Raw genomic sequence first — 16,186 nt, 5'->3', positions numbered from 1 at the left:
GGAAATTATTGGGTCATATGGTAATTGTATTTTTAATTTTTTGAAGAACCTTCATCCTGTTTTCTACAGAGGTTGTACCAATTTACATTCCCACCAACACTACAACAGTTCTTTAGAACTAAACAGAAATAAAAGCATAACATCAAGGATTTAAAGCAAATGACATGGAGCTTAAAATAAGTAATAATAAAAAGAGAGTAAATGGAAATATTAGATGGATGAAATACATCAGATAGATGGTATTATTGAAATAAAAAATAAAGATGATAAAGATTTAAAAGTAAAGATAAAACCAAAGTTGAGTATTTTAAAAAATTAATAGACAAATCTTAGCCATATACCCTTATAATAAAGAGAAAGGGCACAGATGATTATTTGGATTAAAAACACTTACATACATAAAGATACATTTAAATAGTACTTAAATTATAAGGAAATATAAATTGGTAGAATAAATTTGAAACTTCAGTGGCCTGTTTCCTAGAAAAATATCTTAAATAATTACATAAGGTAGAATACTTTAATAAACCTACTAAATTAAATTAATTGAATCAATACTTAAAAATGAACTTCAACAAAAATACCAAAATTATGTTGCTAATAAATTATATTTAAGAAATAGATACTTCTAGTCTTATATCATCTGTTCCAGAGAGTAGAAATGAAATAAAAGGAATAGAAAAATTCAGAATTATAAAAACAAAGCATTATGGGCCAAGCTCACTTATAAAGAGGGATGCAAATATCCTAAATAAAAAAAAAGCATATAATTTATTACACCCACAAGAAAGTGCTATACCTAAAAATAAATGTAACATATATATGCTACACTTTTGTGGAGAAATATATTTAGTATTTTCTTTCAAAGAGAAAAAAAATCAAAATAAACAGAGAAAGTTTTTGCTTCAGAGATCTAAATATCAAAAAGATATTTAATCATTAAATACAACGCAATTCAAATATAAATATCAACAGGATATTTCATTGAACTCAACAGGACAAATCTAAAATTCATATGTATGACCATGGGACCAAGAAAAATTAAAATAATTTTGAATAAGAACAACAGTAAAGGGTTAACTTGGCAGCCTGAATACCCATACCATGCTTGTTCCAAAGGTTTTCAAGATTGACCCTTGATCAGCTCCTGGAGATAACTTCTGAGCTCTTGGAATATGCTGCCTGATATGTCTTTGTATACTTAGGGTACCAGATGGTACGTGCTAACACCATGATTCATGGTGAACATCTGTTTTTGTATGCCTGGAGCTTTGGGCCATATTGTATCACTTTGACTTCTGAGGGGCGGGGCCACTGGAGACTGAGAAGCTAAGGTCAGTCATGTGGGTGGTTCATGTCTGTGTCACTGACACCAATAAAAACCCTTGACAGCAAAGACAACTTTCCCAGTTGACAATACTTTGCACATTTTATGACATATAAATGTTTTCTGCTGTTTAAGGGAGTAATAAGTGATGTCTATGTAACTCCACTGGGAAAACACAACTGGAAGCTCATGCCTAGTTGCTGCTGGACTCTGTTGTATGTATCTTTTGCTTTGATGATTCTAATCTGTACCCTTCTACTGTAACAAACAGTAACTGTGAGTGGGGACCCCTGACACAGGAACCAAAGTGTGTGGGCACTGACTAGCTAAAACCTATCAAAACGTATAATAAAGCTATGGAAATTAAAACAGTGTGACAATGGCATAGAGACAACTAATAGACTAAAAGAAAATCAAACCTCAAATGTGAAGAAATGGCATTATAAATCAGCAGATAAAAGGTAAATTGTTGAACAAATTGATCCAGATTATCCATGCAGGGAAAAAAAAATGTAGATTTCTGACAGACACCATTTATAAAAATGTTTCAGATAGAAAAATCTGTGAAATGCAATATTAAATACATCCTTACAAGAACATATAGAATGATTTTTTTATATTCTCAGGATAGGGACAGGTTTTTAAGTAGATAATCATAAAAGAAAACTTTTATTAGTTTTACAGTATTAAAATTAAACACACCTGTACAACAAAAGGCATCATAAACTTACAAAGATTGGAGATAGGTGAAATAAGTGACAAGGCCTGAGTATATCCAGATTAGTATATCCAGAATATATATCAATCTAGTACAAATAAATTAGTTTATCCAACAAACCCTTATTGAATGTCTGTTATGTACAAGGTGCTGTTCTGGCCACTGGGAAAACTGCAGGAAACAAATCAGACAATAGCCTCCTTTCACAGAGAAGACAAACAATAATAAATAAATGAATAGACATATTAATAAACCTCACATTTTAGCAAGTGCTATAGAGAGAAATAAAACGAGTAAGGGAATACAGAGCTTGATAGGAGATGGTATTTTAGATAGGCTGTTCAGGCAGATCCATGTAAAAAATACATCTGTTTTTGAACCTAATAGGCTACAAGTCAGTATGAAAAAGAAAACCCAATAGAAAAGGGTTATTCTCATATATTTTTAAATAGTATTTAAATTATAAGACAATATAATTAACCTAATGGCCAAAAGGTTTCTGCAGTTTATTTCAAAATAATTTTGCATGTGTGTTCATGTTAAGAAGATTTATGGGATTTCAGAGAAAACATTTGAATATGAGTTTACAATTTTTGAAGCTTGGTGATGAGTTAATGGCAATTTATTATACTATCCTCTCATTCGTTTTCTTTCTTTTTCTCTTTATATATACACATATATAAAATTATATAAATATATAATTAAAAATAAAGCATAATTAAGCATACATTTTATGTGTTTATATAAGTATAATTATAATCTAGTTATAAGTATAAAATTACATGTAATTATATATTCATATATTATTAAATATATAAATACCTAATTACATATAAAGTACATTATATGTATGTTATATATGTTGTACAGAGTTGAGAGAAAACACAAGTAACAAATATTAGGAATAAAAAGGGATATCATCACAGTTTCCTTCCTACAGGTATAAAATACATAACTAGCAAATATTATGAACAATTTATGAAACTCTGGATCCAAACTGAATCACTGATACATTTTACCAAATATTTGAGAGAGAATACACATAAAGTTCTAGAGAATATAAAAAGATAAAAACCCTTGCCAATTAATTTGATGAGGCAAAGATCATCTTGGTACAAAACCAAAATGAACATTAAAGAAAAGGAAAATTATTCCTTAGTTTTTTAAAAGTTACTTTGAACTCTTGAAAGAAAAAGTATTTCTCTGAACACAATTTAAAAATAAATGAAAATAGAGGGGGCAGAGCAAGATGGCAGAGGTGTAGGAGACCTGGATTTCATCTGGTCTCAGGAATTCAGCTGAATAGGGATAAAACCATTCTGAACACTTATGAATTCAACAGGAGATCGAAGAGAAGAATAGCAACAACTCTCTGAACAGAAAAGCGACCACTTACTGGAAGGTAGGACGTGCACAAAAGTGAATCCGAGGCGATATTCGGGAGGATATAGATGGTGGGGGAGGGGGCTTCCGTAGGCCGCTTCTGGCAAGGGATAGAGCAGCGGAGCACAAAATTGGAACTTTTAGAAGTCAGTTCTGCTGAGGGACGTCGCTCCAGTGGCTAAGCCGGGGGAGGGACCCTCGTGGGACAGTGTGGTCTCAGGACCCTCCGGGTCACAGAAAGACTGGGGGTGCCTGAGTGTGGCCAAGCTCCCAGGTATTGGAGTGGGGAAGCTGGCTGCAGAGACGGAGCCGAGGTGCCGGCTCTCAGCTCGGGGTTGCCATAAACTGTGATCGGCGACACAGTTGGGCCACTGCTCCTCCAGCAGGGACCCAACAAGCAGCAGATCTGGGGAGACTCCCCTTCCTCCCCCAGGATGAGCGGCGCGGGAGCACACCACAGGGATCTGCTGGGCTTGGCGACTCCACACCGAGTCGGGTGCCAGAGATCGAAATGCGCGGTCACAGGCCAGGTGAGCACAGAGTGCGGCCTGAGACCGGGGACACGGGAATGACTGAGCTTTTCTCTGGGGGCACACTGAGGAGCGAGGCCCCGAGTTCTCAGCTCCTCCAGGCAGAGATTGGGAGGCCGCCATGTTCACTCTCTTCCTCCAAAGCTGTACCGAGAGCTTGCAGGGAACAAAATCTCCTGAGAGAAAACCCGAGCAGATTACTTAGCCCCGACCAACAAGGGTAGGGCAATTCCACCTCCAGCAAAGACATTTGGGAACCACGGCAACAGGCCCCTCCCCCAGAAGATCAGCACGAACAGCCAGCAAGCCAAGACCAAGTTTACCGATCAAGGAGAACAGGAGAACTCCAGCGTTAGGGGAATACTACACATAGAATTCATAGCTTTTTTACCATGGTTCATTAGTTTTTCAAAGTTAATTTTTTTAACTGTTTTTTTTTTTATTTTTCTTTTTCCCTTTTTCAACCAACATCTTATGAATCCCTTTTTGAAAAAAAATATTTTTATTTTTCATTTTTAGAGTCATATTATAGCCCTTCATAGTAGACACCCTTATTTTTGGCATATATATATATATATATATATATATATATATATATAAGTTGTTCCCTCTTTAAGATTTTGAGATACAGTTTCTTCTAGCAGATCAAAATATACCCTAAATCACTAGTGTATGCCTTTGTTCTAGTCTGCTGTGTGATCACATTCTCTCCCTTTTTTTCTCTTTTAAATCTTCTTTCTTTTTTCAAACAGCTTCTTATCTTATCAATTCCTTTTATAAAATCTTTTATAATTTTCATCTTTACAGTCATCTTCCATCCCTTCTTGTATCAACCCTTATTTTTTACATATATAAGTCTTTCTTTCTTTAAAATTTTAGGAGGCACTTTCTTCCAACAAACTAAAATACAACCAAAATCTAGTGCGTGGCGCTGGTCTATGCACTAGCCTGATCATATTTGATAATATTCTGGTTTTTTTTTTTGTTTTGTTCTGTTTTTGTTTGTTTTTATCTTTATCTTTTTCTTTTTTTTCCCTCTTTCTTTTTTCCTTCTTTCCCTTTCTTTTCTCCTGGTTTTAGGTCTTTTCTGATTTGTTTAGAGTATATTTTCTGGGGAAGTCATTAACCTGTTAGCATTTCGTTCTCTCATTCATCTATTCTCCTCTGGACAAAATGACAAGATGAAAAAAAATCACCTCAGCAAAAAGAACAAGAGGTAGTACCATCTGCCAGGGACCACCTCAATACAGACATTAGTACAATGTCAGACCTAGAGTTCAGAATCATGATTTTAAAGGTACCGGCTACACATGAAAAAAGCATGGAAGTTATTAGAGACACCTTCCTGGAGAAATAAAAGAACTAAAATCTAACCAAATTGAAATAAAAAAGGCTATTAATGAGGTGTAATCAAAAATGGGGGCACTAACTGCTATGATAAATGAGGCAGAAGAGAGAATCAGCAATATAGAAGACCAAATGATGGAAAATAAAGAAGCTGAGAAAAAGAGAGATAAACAACTACTGGATCGCGAGGGCAGAATTCGAGAAATAAGCGATACGATAAGATGGAAAAACATTAGAATAATTGGGATCCCAGAAGAAGAAGAAAGAGAGAGAGGGGCAGAAGGTATATTGGAGCAAATTAGCACAGAGAACTTCCCTAATGTGGGGAAGGAAACAGGCATCAAAATCCAGGAGGCACAGAGAACCCCTCTCAAAATCAATAAAAATAGGTCAACACCCCGACATCTTGGAGTAAAAATAACGAGTCTCAGAGACAAAGAGAAAATCTTGGAAGCAGCTAGGGAGAAGAGATATGTAAGCAACAGACCTATCCACAGAGACCACGCAGGCCAGAAAGGACTGACATGATATCTTCAGAGCATTAAACGAGAAAAATATGCAGCCAAGAATACTATATCCAGCTAGGCTGTCATTGAAAATAGAAAGAGAGATAAAAAGCTTCTAGGACAAAAAAAACTAAAGGAATTTGCAAACACGAAACAAGCCCTACAAAGAACTATTGAAAGGGGTCCTCTAAGCAGAGAGAGCCTAAAAGCAGCATAGACCAGAAAGGAATACAGACAATATACAGTAACAGTCACCTTACAGGCAATACAATGGCAATAAATTCCTATATTTCAATAGTTACCCTGAATGTAAATGGGCTAAACGCCCCAATCAAAAGACACAGGCTGTCAGATTGGATAAAAAAACAAGACCCATTGATAGGCTGTCTGCAAGAGACTCATTTTAGAACCAAAGACACCCCAGATTGAAAGTGAGGGGGTGGAAAACAATTTACCATGCTAATGGACACCAAAAGAAAGTTGGGGTGGCAATCCTTATATCTGACACATTAGATTTTAAAACAAAGACTGTAATAAGAGATGAGGAAGGACAGTATATCCTACTTAAAGGGTCTATCCAACAAGAAGATCTAACAATTGTAAATATTGATGCCCCTAAAATGGGAGTAGCCAATTATATATGGCAATTAATAACAAAAGCAAAGAAACACATTGACAACAGTACAATAATACTGGGAGATTTAACACCCCCCTGACTGAAATGGACAGATCATCTAAGCAAAAGATCAACAAGGAAATAAAGACTTTAAAAGACACATTGGACCAAATGGACTTCACAGACATATTCAGAACATTCCATCCCAAAGCCACGGAATACACATTCTTCTCTAGTGCCCATGGAACATTCTCCAGAATTGATCACATCCTAGGTCACAAATCAGGTCTCAACTGGTACCAAAAGATTGGGATTATTCCTTGCATATTTTCAGAACACAGTGCTTTGAAACTAGAACTCAATCACAAGAGGAAAGTCGGGAAGAGCTCAAATACATGGAGGCTAAAGAGCATCCTACTAAAGAATGAATGGGTCAACCAGGAAATTAAAGAAGAATTAAAAAAATTCATGGAAACCAATGAAAATGAAAACATAACTGTTCAAAACCTTTGGGATACAGCAAAGGCAGCCCTAAGAGGAAAGTATATAGCAATACAAGCCTTTCTCAAGAAACAAGAAAGGTTTCAAATACGCAACCTAACCCTACACCTAAAGGAGCTAGAGGGAAAAAAGCAAATAAACCGTAAAACCAGCAGGAGAAGAGAAATAATAAAGATCAGAGCAGAAATCAATGAAGTAGAGAAAAAAAAAAAAACAGTAGAACAGATCTACGAAACTAGGAGTGGTTCTTTGAAAGAATTAAGAAGATTGATAAACCCCTGGCCAGACTTATCCAAAAGAAAAGAGAAATGACCCAAATCAACAAAATCATGAATGAAAGAGGAGAGATCACAACCAACACCAAGGAAATACAAACAATTATAAGAACATATTATGAGCAACTCTATGCCAGCAAATTAGATAACCCAGAAGAAATGGATGCATTCCTAGAGATGTATCAACTACCAACATTGAACCAGGAAGAAATAGAAACCTGAACAGACCTATAACCACTAAGGAAATTGAAGCAGTCATCAAAAATCTCCCAAGAAACAAAAGCCCAGGGCCAGATGGCTTCCCAGGGGAATTCTACCAAATAATTAAAAAAGAATTAATACCTATTCTCCTGAAACTGTTCCAAAAAATAGAAACGGAAGGGAAACTTCCAAACTCAGTTTATGAGGCCACCATTACCTTGATCCCAAAACCAGACAAAGACCCCATCCAAAAGGAAAATTACAGACCAATATCCTTGATGAACATGGATGCAAAAATTCTCACCAAAATACTAGCCAATAGGATCCAACAGCACATTAAAAGGATTATTCACCATGACCAAGTGGGATTTATCCCTGGGCTGCAAGGTTGGTTCAACATCCGCAAATAATCAACGTTATACAATCTATTAACAAAAGAAAGAACAGGAATCATATGATCCTTTCAAGAGATGCAGAAAAAGCATTTGACAAAGTACAGCATCCTTTCTTGATCAAAACTCTTCAGAGTTTAGGGATAGAGGGTACATACCTCAATATCATAAAAGCCATCTATGAAAAACCTACAACATATAACATTCTCAATGGGGAAAAGCTGAGAGCTTTCCCCCTAAGGTCAGGAATGCAGCAGGGATGTCCACTATCACCACTGCTATTCAACATAGTAATAGAAGTCCTAGCCACAGCAATCAGACAACAAAAAGAAATCAAAGGCATCGAAATCGGCAAAGAGGAAGTCAAACTCTCACTCTTTGCAGATTATATGATACTTTATGTGGAAAACCCAAAAGACTCCACCCCAAAACTGCTAGAACTCATACAGGAATTCAGTAAAGTGGCACGATATAAAATCAATGCACAGAAATCAGTGGCATTCCTATACACCAACAACAAGACAGAAGAGAGACAAATTAAGGCGTCGATCCCGTTTACAATTGCACCCAAAACCATAAGATACTTAGGAATAAATCTAACCAAAGTGGCAAAGGATCTGCACTCAGAAAACTATAAAATACTCATGAAAGTAATTGAGGAAGACACAAAGAAATGGAACAACGTTCCATGCTCATGGATTGGAAGAACAAACATTGTGAAGATGTCAATGCTACCTAGAGCAATCTACACATTCAATGCAATCGCCATCAAAATGCCATCCACTTTTTTCAAAGAAATGGAACAAATAATCCTAAAATTTGTATGGAACCAGAAGAGATCCCAAATAGCCAGAGGAAAGTTGAAAAAGAAAAGCAAAGCTGGCGGCATCACAATTCCGGACTTCCAGCTCTATTACAAAGCTGTCATCATCAAGACAGTATGGTACTGGCAAAAAAACAGATACATAGATCAATGGAACAGAATCAAGAGCCCAGAAATGGACCCTCCACTCTATGGTCAACTCATCTTTGACAAAGCAGCAAAGAATGTCCAATGGAAAAAAAGACAGTCTCTTCAACAAATGATGTTGGGAAAATTGGACAGCCACATGCAGAAGAATGAAACTGGAACATTTCCTTACACCACACACAAAAATAGATTCCAAATGGTTGAAAGACCTAAAAGTGAGACAGGAGTCCATCCAAATCTTAAAGAAGAACACAGGCAGCAACCTCTTCGACCTCAGCCACAGCAACTTCTTCCTAGAAACATCGCCAAAGGCAAGGGAAGCAAGGGCTAAAATGAACTATTGGGATTTCATCAAGATGAAAAGCTTTTGCACAGCAAAAGAAACAGTCCACATAACCAAAAGACAACCGACGGAATGGGAGAAAAGATTTGCAAATGGCATATCAGATAAAGGGCTAGTATCCAAAACCTATAAAGAACTTATCAATCTCAACACCCAAAGAACAAATAATCCAATGAAGAAATGGGCAGACGACATGAACAGACATTTTTCCAAAGAAGACATCCAAATGGCCAACAGACACTTGAAAAAGTGCTCAACATCGCTGGACATCAGGGAAATCCAAATCAGAATCTCAATGAAATAGCATCTCACACGAGTCAGAATGGCTAAAATTAACAAGTCAGGAAATGACAGATGTTGGTGGGGATGCAGAGAAAGGGGAACCCTCCTATACTGTTGGTGGGAATGCAAGTTTGTGCAACCACTCTGGAAAACAGTATGGAGGTTCCTCAAACAGTTGAAAATAGAGATACCATAGGATCCAGCAATTGCACTCTTGGGTATTTACCAGAAAGATACAAATGTAGGGATCCGAAGGGGTACGTGCACCCGAATGTTTATAGCGGCAATGTCCACGATAGCCAAACTGTGGAAAGAGCCAAGATGTCCATCGACAGATGAATGGATAAAGAAGAGGTGGTATATATACATAATGGAATATTATGCAGCCATCAAAAGGAATGAGATCTTGCTATTTGCAAGGACGTGGATGGAACTGGAGGGTGTTATGCTGTGTGAAATAAGTCAATCAGAGAAGGACATGTATCATATGACCTCACTGATATGAGGAATTCTTAATCTCAGGAAACATACTGAGGGTTGCTGGAGTGGTGGGGTGGTGGAGAGATCGAGTGATAGACATTGGGGAGGGCCTGTGCTATGGTGAGTGTTGTGAATTGTGCAAGACTGTTGAATCACAGATCTGTACCTCTGAAACAAATAATGCAATATATGTTAAGAAAAAAAAGAAGAAGAAGATAGCAGAAAGGGAAGAATGAAGGGGGGTAAATTGGAGGGGGAGATGAAACATGAGAGACGGTGGACTCTGAGAAATGGACTGGGGGTTCTAGAGGGGATGGGGGTGGGGTGATGTGTTACCCTGGTGATGGGTATTAAGGAGGGCACAGTCTGTGTGGAGCACTGGGTGTTATGCACAAACAATGAATCATGGAACAATACATCAAAAACTAATGATGTAATGTGTGGTGATTCACATAACAATAAAAAATTTCTTAAAAAGTATTAAAAAATAAAAAATAAATTAAAATAATTAGCAAACAGAATCTAGTGATATATACATACACAAAAAAAATCATGACCAAATTGTGTTCCTTTAGGAATTCAAGGTTGGTATAACAATTGAAAATAAATTAACATAATTACACATGTTAAGAGATATCTTTTCATGTTATTTCTAAAATTTGAACTATTAAATAGGTATGAAAAAATAGAGATAGAGAAAATTTTCTTTTTAAAAAAAATTTTATTTATTTGACAGAGAAAGAGAGCACAAGCAGGGGGAGCAGCAGAGGGAGAGGGAGAAGCAGGCTCCCCACTCAGCAGGGATCCCAATGCAGGGCTTGATCCCAGGACTCTGGGATCATGACCTGAGCCGAAGGCAGATGTTTAACTGACTGAGCCATGCAGGCACCCCAAGATAGAGAAAATTTTCTTAATCAGATACAAGCTATTTAATATTGAATATGAAAATGTTTTAAGAGCCTTCTCTGAAATTAGAATAAAAGCCCACTGTTACCACTGCTTTTCAAAATCATACTGGAGATCCTAGCCTGTGCACTGAGGCAAGAGATAACCATTGAAGATATAAGGATTGTTGGGGCACCTGGGTGGCTCAGTCATTAAGCGTCTGCCTTTGGCTCAGGTCATGGTCCACGGTCCTGGGATCGAGCCCCACATCAAGCCCCACATCAGGCTCCCTGCTTGACAGGAAGCCTGCTTCTCCCTCTCCCACTCCCCCTGCTTGTGTTCCCTCTCTCACTCTGTCTCTCTCTCTCTGTCAAATAAATAAATAAAATCTTAAAAAAAAGGAAGATATAAGGATTGCATGGAGTATCTTGTAGTGGCAGAAATCAAGGAAGTAATTTAAAAAAGTAAAAGGATGGAGGTTGTCAAAGAGACGAATGCCAATCTAAAACAAAAATAGCACAGCATTGGATTACAACCCAATGTATAAAACAAATATACATTAGTCTACACTGTTATAAATTATTAAATAAGTAAATAAGTGAAGGAAAAGAGATAAATCTTTACAGAAGTATTCCAAATATTATAAATCGTTACTGTCTTCTCCAGAAAGTAGACCTTAATGTCCATTTCTATCCTTCACCTTGAGTGTGGACTGGTCTTAGTGATTCATGTCCAAAAAATGGAGTATTGAAAGGGGAGAAAGAATATTTTTATAATTGAAAAACCTAGTGAAATTTACCTAACCAAATTATCAAGGTTAACATCAGCAGTTGTATATAGGTCATATTGATATCATGTATTCTCTATATGATGTAATAAAGAGAGAACTAAACTTCTATGGAATTCTTTCCCAAAACTCAACCCCAATCTAATGAAATAAAAGTATGACAAATCCACGTTGAGGAACACTTTACTAAAACACCTGACTTACCAGTCCTCAAAACTATCATGTCATGAAAGACAATGAGAGATTGAGAAACTGTCACAGACCAAAGCAAATCAAGGAAACTATGCTAAGTACAGAGAACAACCTGATGGTTACCAGAGGGAAGGTGGGTGGGGGAATGGGTTAAATAGATCATGGGGATTAAGGATTGCACCTGAAACTAATATAACACTGTATGTTAACTAACTGGAATTAAAATAAAAACTTAAAAAAATAAATGCAATATTATATCCTGGATTAGATCCAGGAACAGAAAAGGAACATTCTTGTAAAATCTGGTGGAATCTGAACCAACTCTAGATTTTCGTCAACAGCAATGTATTATTGGTTTCTTAATTGTAATAAATATGTCATATTTATGGAAGATATTAACTTTAGAGGAAGCTGGATAGACAATCTCTATATTTGCAAATCTAAAATTATTCCAAAAGTAAAATATTTGTTACATATAAGGGTTGGAAAGAAGTATTAACAAAGCTCTTGTTATTCTCAGATAACATGACTGCACATAAAAAAAGTCTGCACATAAGAAATTTGGCTAGATTGCTGAAAGTCAATATAGAAAACTCAATTGTATTTCATTAACAATAGTAGGAAATGAAATCTTAAAAAGAATAAATTTAAAAGGCTCATCAAAAACAATCAAATATCAAGAAGTTCATAAAATGTGCAAAACCTCCACACTTAAAATTATAGAACATAAAATATGCATGTTTGTGGATCAGGAGTATTAACTCAATTTTATAAGGAAGTCTGTTCTTCAAAGATTGATTTAATGCAATCACAATAAACTGCTTGTTTGTTCACTTACTAATTTTGTAAAAGTTGGTAAGTTGATTTTAAAACTTCTATGGCAATTCACTATAGCTTTGAAATAAAACTTAAAGTCCAAAATTGTGATGCCTCCAGCTTTGCTTTTCTTTTTCAAGTTTGCTTTGGTTATTCTGGGACTTTTGTGGTTCTACACAAATTTTAGGTTTGTTCTAGATCTGTGAAAAATGCTGTTGGTAATTTGAAAGAGATTGCATTAAATGTGTAGATTGCTTTGGGTAGTAGATACATTTTAACAATATTTGTTCTTCCAATCCATGAGCATGGAATATTTTCCATCTCTTTGTGTCATTTTTTATTTCTTTCATAAGTGTTTTGTAGTTTTCATAGTATAGATCTTTTACCGTTTTGGTTAGATTTATTTCTAGGTATCTTATTAAATATAAGTATGAAAGATAAACAATAAACATTTTAAAATATATTCTAATTGAGTATATTAATGACATTGGTTTAGAAAAAAATTCTTAAACACTGTACAAAAAACTTTAAACATTAAAAAGATGGATAAATCAGAATACATTAAAATTTTATAGAAATATATTTACTGAAATAAGCATTAAAATAATAAAAATGTAGGTCACAGAGTGGGAGAGAATATTTAAGGACATGCAATAGACAAAAGCTCTTATCTAGATTATATAATGTGCTTCTACAGATCAGTAAGAAAAAGACTCAATTAAAAAACCGAAAAACGATTTGAAGCAAGCACTTCACAAAAGGAGCATATTCAAATGATCAATGTTTATATCAAAAATTGCTCAACATCATTAGCCATCAGGGAAATGCAAATTAAAATCACCAAGAGATAATACTACAAATTTATCATGATGGCTAAAATTTAAAGAATGTCAAGAACTGCATTATATTGCTGGTAAAGTATATATTGGCACCATCACTTTGGAAGATTATTTTGCAGTATGCCAATTTATAACAAAAGTACACCCTATGATCTGGCAAGTCTCCTCCTAATGTATAGCACCAGAACATGTGCCAAAAGATATACACAAGTTTTATTTTATACACACCTAAGGATGTGGATTACAATTCAAATCTGCTACAGAAAATTAGTAGCCAGAAAGTCTAGAAGCAGAGTTAAGTGTTATTTTTCATTACTCTGCTATCATGGCCCAGTTGCCTCTGGAGGATGAGGCAGGTTGGCCAGTAGCTAAGAGGGGGCAGGTATGAGGGAGCAAGAGCTGTGGCCCAGCTGTCACTGCTGGAGGAAGTCCAATCTGCTGAGTAGTATATCCATATTGAGATGTAAGTCAATACATGGTACAACAACACTGTGATGGAGTGCTGAGATGGGGGAGGATCTGACATCACAAAATACTATTTATCCAAAACCAGCTAGATCATGGGATAAGCAATTAAGGATGTTTGAAAGGCTCAGTACTCTATGCAAGAAGTCTGCACTAAGGATGCCTGCCAGAAGAGACAGACTATGGAGGAGGGGCTGTAGTTTAGGTTCAGAGGGTCAATCCCCTTGACATGAACCTGGCAAGAGAATGGCAAGATCTATCAGGAGAATTAGGATTCCAAGAAATTCTGCCACATTATTCAAAATGATACCACTAGGTTAATATTTGTTTAGCAAGAAAAGTGGCTTAAGACTTGTGGTAAACTGAGTTATCACTCCCATTTGCTATTCTTTTCCCTATTGGCATATTAAGGTCAGCATCTCCTTACAAGTGGGTGACATTTCCCTGCTTTATGGTTGCTAGCTTAGGCTGATAAAATAAGAAGAGAAGTGGCATTGTGCCAGGTCCAAACAGAGATTTCCAGCTCCCATGAGCATGGCATTTCCTAAGAGCGGTCAGCTCCTTCAACCTGGATCCTGGAGCAAAGGAGATATGTGGGTCAGACCCACAGCCAACATTCAGACATTTTGTAACACAAATGGAGAATAACTGTTGGTGTAAGCTACTGAGATTTTATGGTTGTCTGTTCCCACAGGAAAGCTGACTAGCACTACATGGAATTCATGAATAAGTGTATAGAGCTGATTAATAACTCTCTGCCTGGAACAGAACTGCCCTGGACATGCAAGGAAGCCTAGAGCATGCAGGTAGAGGGCAAGTGACACAGAGAGGAAATGAGGCACAGAGGGGCCTGGATAGAGCAAGGCCTATCCCAAAAGGAACTGTATACTCTTAAAGCCTATTTCAGATGGGTCATAAAAATCTGAAAAAATATCTCAGATCCAAATAGGTATAAAGGAAAAGATCACTGGCAATACTTACTACCCAACTACAATTTTAACCAGTTGTGAAATGCAATTTAACATATCAGTTTATTTTTTTTATATTTGTAATGTTTTCCTGAGGTAGTTCTTTCCATAATTGAGAATACTCTACTTTTATATTTTCTTTTTTATTTTATTTTATTGTTATGTTAGTCACCATACAATACATCATTAGTTTCTGATGTAGTGATCCACGATTCATTATTTTCATATAATACCAAGTCCTCCATGCAGTATGTGCCCTCCTTAGTACCCATCACCAGGCTAACCCATCCCCCCACTCCCCTCCCCTCTAGAACCCTGTTTGTTTCTTGGAGTCCATAGTCTCATGGTTTGTCTCCCCCTCTGAATCCCCCCCTTTCATCTTTCCCTTCTTTCTACTAATGTACTCCATGCTAGTCCTTATGTTTCACAAATAATTGTGAAATAATAACCATATGATAATTGACTTTCCTGCTTGACTTATTTCATTTAGTGTAATCTCCTCCAGTCCCATCCACGTTGATGTAAAAGTTGGGTATCCATCCTTTCTGATGGCTGAGTGATATTCCATTGTATATATGGACCACAACTTCTTTATCCATTCATCTGTTGAAGGGCATCTCGGCTCTTGCCACAGTTTGGCTATTGCGGACATTGCCGCTATGAACATTGGGGTGCATATGGCCCTTCTTTTCACTACATCTGTGTCTTTGGGGTAAATACCCAGAAGTGAAATTGCTGGGTCATAGGGTAGCTCTATTTTTAATTTTTTGAGACACCTCCACACTGTTTTCCAAAGAGGCTGTACCAACTTGCATTCCCACCAAAAGTGTAAGAGGGTTCCCGTTTCTCCACAACCTCTCCAACATTTGTTGTTTCTTGCCTTGTCAATTTTTGCCATTCTACCAGTGTAAAGTAGTATCTCAGTGTGGTTTTGATTTAAATTTCCCTGATAGATAATAATGATGAATATTTTTTTCATGTGTCTGTTAGCCATTTGTATGTCTTCTTTGGAAAAGTGTCTGTTTGTGTCTTCTGCCCATTCCTTGACTGGATTATTTGTTTTTTGGGTGTTGAGTTTGAGAAGTTCTTTATAAATCTTGGATATCAGCCCTTTGTAGTGTCATTTGCAAATATCTTCTCCCATTCCATAGGTTGCCTCTTTGCTTTGTTGACTGTTTCCTTTGCTGTGCAGAAGCTTTTTATCTTGATGAAGTCCCAAAAGTTCATTTTCACTTTTGTTTCCCTGGGTCTTTGGGAACATGTCTTGAAAGAAGTTACTGTGGCTGATGTCGAAGAGGTTACTGCCTATGGTGGATTTTGATGGATTCCTGTCTCACATTGAGGTCTTTCATCCATTTTGAGT

Source organism: Eumetopias jubatus, unplaced genomic scaffold, assembly GCF_037043125.1.
Source record: "Eumetopias jubatus isolate StellerSeaLion01/CBP00866 unplaced genomic scaffold, mEumJub1_p1.0 scaffold_7, whole genome shotgun sequence".
Taxonomy (NCBI): Eukaryota; Metazoa; Chordata; class Mammalia; order Carnivora; family Otariidae; genus Eumetopias; species Eumetopias jubatus.
The sequence above is the reverse complement of the archived record's forward strand: the minus strand, read 5'-3'. Positions refer to the sequence as shown.